Below are 6,116 nucleotides of genomic sequence, written 5' to 3'. Positions count from 1 at the left end.
TGAGATGTCTGGCTGGGCTGTCTGGGGAGCCCTGCTTTTATTCATTTTCTATGGCTGAAAGATTTTGTGGAAAGAAAACCAGCTAAGGAGCAGGTCTGTGGTTCCCTGTGAGCTCTCAACTCAAATTAGGGACAGGGGCAGTTCAGAGACACAGCTCAAATGTCAACTGTCTCTCCTGCTGCTCTCTGGGAAAAAGAAAATAAAATTGCAACTAGCAAGTTTTTCAATCATCTTTCCTGAAATCGTCTTTACTGGCAGTGGAGACAGTTTCCATCTAGTTGCAAACAGAGGAGTGACTGCATTTGCATGGGTCATTTCCTCTCTCATGGACTTCAGACTCCTGCCAGCATCATCTCCTGGCCCTTAGTCTGGTAGACAGATGCATTACCATCTCATGGCTCTTAGTCTGGTAGACAGATGCATTCACACGTTTTGAAACCGAAAATTCAAAACACGTAATTGATCCAGCATGCTCCCACGTCATACTAACTTCCGAGGCTAATATTCCACTGGAATATTAAAGGTCACTAAGGTCACTAAGGATTAAAGGTCACTAAGGTCACTAAGGATTGTGGAGAGAGCTAAGCCACTAGATGGCGTCCAGCCCTCACATTCTATAACTTGACTGACTAGATTTGCATTCCTGAATCTCTCCTTTAAAGGGGCCTTGGAATGTTGGGTCTTCTTTGTTTGTGACTATGCTTTGTTCAGTGGCCTCTTACCTGCTGCCTAAGTAGCCTGCCCTTCATTTACTTTGAATGAGGGTTAAGTGGGGTGAGTGAGCAGTCTACAAGTTCCTCCCTTGCTTTTAGTTAGCAGCCAGATGATAACTCACAGATCTCCATCATTCTGACCATGCTGCCTTTACCTCAGCACTGGGATCACAGATGAACACTGGGGCTCACTCAAACCCAGCCCTTCATTCCTCTAGGCCAAATGAGCTATCCCAGACCAGAAGTGAACTGCTGTTTTTCAAGCATGTTGTTACATTTTTTGACTTTTCTTTTTCACTTGGGTGTCTGTGTCTGTGTGTGGGTTTGTGCACAGCAGTGTGAATTCTCATGGAGGCCAGAAGCATCCAGTACCCCTAGAGCTGGAGTTAGGAGGCACCCAGTGTGGGTGCTCCAAATCAAACTCCCTGCCCTCAGAGAGGACAGTGTGTGCTCTTAATCACTGAGCCATCTCTCCAGCCCAGAAGCCTGCCAACTTCCTAACCAGGAATGTTTGCCTTTATCCCCTGGCCTTATTTTCAGCCTGTGTAAAATGATGTGCTTTCCTGACAGCTGACTTTTCTCTCTAGCCTTATGTAAATGTCACCACAATTCACTTAGTCCTGCAAAGGAAAAGAAAAAAAAAAAAAAGCCTGGGTTCCCCCCTTCTCTCATTGCTTCCCCTTCCTGGCAATTTCTCTCCCTCTCCTCTCTGGCCTGCATTATGTTCCTTACTAATTTTGAAGTTTTTACTCTATTTTACTTATTTGTGTGTGGGCCCCATGTGCAAGTGTGGAGAGGTCAGAAGACAGCTTGCAGGAATTGTTTCCCAACTTCTGCCATATGAGAGCTGGGTATTGAACTCAGGTGGTCAGGCTTGGCCTCAGGTGCCTGACCAACCAAGCCCCACCCCACCCCCGGCTCCCCTCATTGGTTGTGTCCTCTCTAAGCTGCTTATATGTCATCCCTCTTGCCATGACCCAAGTCACAAGTTGAAGTCCTAGTATCTTCACTAGGAATCCCTTGGAACAAGGAGTTCCATGCAGGTGATTATCCTCAGGCCACTTGTCTTTGTGCTGCACCCTGTTCTGGAATGGTCTTCCTCTTACTCAGCCTTGTACAGCACCTGTTCATCTTTCACAATTCACCCTAAGGGCTACCTTTCTCATAAAAGTATTCCCGACTTTACTGCATGGTAAAAGAAAGAAAGAAAGAAAGAAAGAAAGAAAGAAAGAAAGAAAGAAAGAAAGAAAGAAAAGAAAAGGAAAGGAAAGGAAAGGAAAGGAAAGGAAAGGAAAGGAAAGGAAAGGAAAGGAAAGGAAAGGAAAAGAAAAGAAAAGAAAAGAAAAGAAAAGAAAAGAAAAGAAGAGGAAAGAAAAGAAAAGAAAAAAGAAAAACAAAAACCCGTCTGCCCTCTCTACACTAAATGGCTACACACAATCCTGTCATAATGCCTGAGAAGACTTTTGAAGTCAGCTTTCACATATCGTCTTCCTGGTAGCAAATATTATACCTGACATCTTCCATCTTCCTGGCTCTGGTACAGTTCTCAGCACACTCCATGTTTCTCAAGTCTGTTGAAAGAATGACTTGTCATGCGGTATGAGTTATGTTTCCCCTGCATCGTCCCACTTCGTTCTCACAGCAGTCAGTGCCATTCATGGAAAACCAGAGCAGAGGCTGGTGATGTAACTCAGGAGTAAAGGCACTCACTGTCAAGCCTGCCTTTCAGACTCCCAAACCCATCTGGCAGAATGAGCAACCCAACTCCCAAAAGTTGTGTTTCCTCTCTCTCTCTCTCTCTCTCTCTCTCTCTCTCTCTCTCTCTCTCTCTCTCTCTCTCTCTCTGTCTCAAACACACACATACGTTATTTTTTTATAGAAAGAAAGAAAGAAAGAAAGAAAGGAAGGAAGGCAGGAAGGAAGGAAGAAAAAAAGGAAAAAAGAAAGAAAGAAAGAAAGGAAGGAAGGAAGGAAGGAAGAAAGAAAGAAAGAAAGAAAGAAAGAAAGAAAGAAAGAAAGAAAGAAAGAAAGAAAGAAAGAAAGAAAGAAAGATTAAAACTGGAAAAGAAGAATGCAGCTTGCCCAGGGACCTGTGTAACTCCCAGAGCCAGGGTTATAATCCAGATTGCTTCATTAATGTGACTACATATACAGCTGTTTCTATGTTCTAAATGTTGGTATCTCCCCAGTTCCCGTTGAAGTCCTAACTTGCATGAGCACCCAAGAAAGGGGTCTGGTTATGAAAGCAGATTCTGTATAAATGGAACTGGTGTCTTGTAGGTGGAGGGGCTGGAGAGATGGCTCAGTGACTAAGAACACTCAGTGTTCCTCCTGAGGACCCACGTTCAGTGCCCAGTACCCACCTTGCGCAGCTCACAACTACCTGTAACACCAGTTCCAAAAGATCCAATACCCTCTTCTGGCCTCAGGTACCTGCATGAACATGGTGCACAGATAGACAGGCAGGCACACACTCACATAAAACAATTCAAAACATAAAGCAAGAAACAGTATACCATCTCCATTGTCTTATAACATTAAATTCTGTCCTGTATAATAAAAATGTTCTCTTTGCTCCTGAATGCACAGTATAACTAGTTCTGTTTTTCAACTCTTCCAAGTCATTGTGTTTTAAGGATGTCCTAAAAATACGGTTTGATCTCACTACTACCAGACCATCCTAAGAGCACTACTTTTAGCATGACTGTTTTCATTCATTGTATGTATAAATCAGACTATAGGGCTCTAGGAAAGCCTTGCTGCCACCGCCCCTCCCCCTCACCTTGTTTCCTTCTCAGGGAACAGTACACTTTAGGAGATTGTGGGGTGTGTCCTCTGTTCCATATTACCATCCACCTCCTAAGGCTTTGCCATCATACAGAGGAGGGAAGTGATACAGAGTCTGCGGTGGGAGACAAAAAAGGCAGGGAGGGGCATTGCTTCACAGACCTCTAGACACTGGTGTATGTGTGTGTGTGTGTGTGTGTGTGTGTATGTGTGTCTGTATGTCTGTGTATGTGTGTGTCTCTGTGTGTGTGTATATGTGTGTGTGTGTGTGTGTGTGTATCTGTGTATGTGTGTCTCTGTGTGTTTATGTGTGTGTCTGTGTGTCTCTCTGTGTGTGTGTCTCTGTGTGTGTGTATATGTGTGTGTGTCTGTGTGTGTGTGTATCTGTGTGTGTGTGTCTCTGTGTGTTTATGTGTGTGTCTGTGTGTCTCTGTGTGTGTGTGTCTCTGTGTGTGTCTCTGTGTGTTTATGTGTGTGTCTGTGTGTGTATGTGTGTGTCTGAGAATGTGCTTTTCAATTTCTTTCACCAAAGGCCTCTGAGTCTTGTATTTTTATTTCCTCCTATGCCTACATCAAAATTTCAATGTCTACAGAATTCTACATGGAAAGTGATTAACACCAACCCTTCATAACAACCTTTTGGCACCTCGGGCCAGCAATGAGATGTCTACTCTCAGTCCACTATGTTTCTGTCCATCAAGTTTTAATATTTTCATTTTGTGTTTGGACTAATGGTTTGAATCTAAGTGGATTTTAGTTTTAGGATTGTTTGTTTCTTCTTATGAAATTGATATTCATTTTACCCTGAAATATAAATCCTTCTCTAAATCTGAAAATGTTTTTTGGGTTTGGGGGGTGGATTTTTAATTAATCATTTTGTTTACATTTCAAATGATATCCCCCTTTAACTGTCCACAACCACCCCCACCCAACCCTCTTTCTCCTGCCTCCTCTTTGCCTATATGAGGGTGATCCCCCACTCCCCCACCTACTCCCACCCTTCCTTTAGCATCCCCCTACACTGGGTCATCAAACCTGCACAGGACCAAGGGCCTCTCCTCCCACTAATGCCGAGCAAGGTCATCCTCTGCTACATATGTATCTGGAGCCATGGATCCCTCCATGTATACTCTTTGGTTGATGGTTTAGTCTCTTGGAGCATGGGGTGGTCCAGTTAGTTGATATTGCTCTTCCTATGGGGATGCAACCCCCTTCAGCTCCTTCAGTCCTTCCCCCAGCTCTTTCACTGGTATCCTCATGCTCAGTTAGATGGTTGCCTATGAGTATCTGCATCTGTATTGGTCAGGGGACACTCATACCAGATTCCTGTCAGCAAGTGCTTCTTGGCATCAAACAATAGTGTCTGGGTTTGGTGTCTCCAGATAACTAATATCAACAATCGGCAAATGGGACCTCAAAAAATTGCAAACATTTTGTATGGCAAAGAACCCTGTCAATGAAACAAAATGGCAACCAACAGATTGGGAAAAGATCTTTACCAATCCTATATACTATCAAAGGCTAATATCCAGTCTATACAAAGAACTCAAGAAGAACTCCAGAGAACCAAATAACCCTATTAAAAATGGGGAACAGAGCTAAACAGAGAATTCTCAACTGAGGAATACTGAATGACCATGAAGCACCTAAAGAAATGTTCAACATCCCTAGTCACCAGGGAAATGCAAACCAAACAACCCTGAGATTCTACCTCACACCAGTCAGAATGGCTAAGATCAAAAATTCAGGTGACAGCAGATGCTGGCGAAGATACGGAGAAAGAGGAACACTCCTCCATTGCTGGTGGGACTGAAAGCTGGTCAAACCACTTCTGAAATCAATCTGGCGATTCCTCAGAAATTGGTAAATAGATCTACCTGAAGACCCAGCTATACCACTAATTGACATGTACCCAAAACATACGCCAACATATAACCAGGACACATGCTCCACTATGTTTATAGCAGCCTTATTTATAATAGCCAGGAGCTGGAAACAACCCAGATGTCCCTCAAGAGAAGACTGAAAATGTTTTAAATTCAACTGTTACTTATCTTCATTCCTGTTCCATGCAATTTTCTCTATTTTGAGTTTCTATAACTAGATTTGACACAGAGATTTTATACTATCCTCCAAATCTCGATCTTTCTTTCACCGTTCTCCTCTTTGTTGTTGTTGTTGTTGTTGTTGTTGTTGTTGTTGTTGTTGTTGTTGTTGCTGGTGATGGTGATGGTGATGATGATGATGATTTGTTTTCTTTTGTTTTGTTTTGTTTTGTTTTGTTTGTGTCTGTGTGTGTTTTGCTAGTCTTGGATAATTTTCTCTGATATATTATCCAATTCCCTAATTTTGTTTGCAACAATGTTCAGTTGCCAGTGCTGATTTCTTGTCCTTTTGAGGTAAGGTTTTGCTATGTAGTTCTGGTGATTGGCCTGCCAGTCTCTACAGAGATGGGACTGGCTTCAAATTTGTAGTAATCTTCCTGTCTCCGTTTAGCCTGCTTCTTAATTTCTTAATATGACCACTGTCTTCTCATTTGTTAATCTCCCTACAACTTTCATCTCATTCTTTTAAAAAGCTGTTAGGTCTTTTTAAATATACTTTGTGTTTTATTTA

The sequence above is a fragment of the Mus musculus genome, chromosome 14, assembly GCF_000001635.26.
Source record: "Mus musculus strain C57BL/6J chromosome 14, GRCm38.p6 C57BL/6J".
NCBI lineage: Eukaryota > Metazoa > Chordata > Mammalia > Rodentia > Muridae > Mus > Mus musculus.
This window is presented reverse-complemented; position numbering follows the sequence as displayed.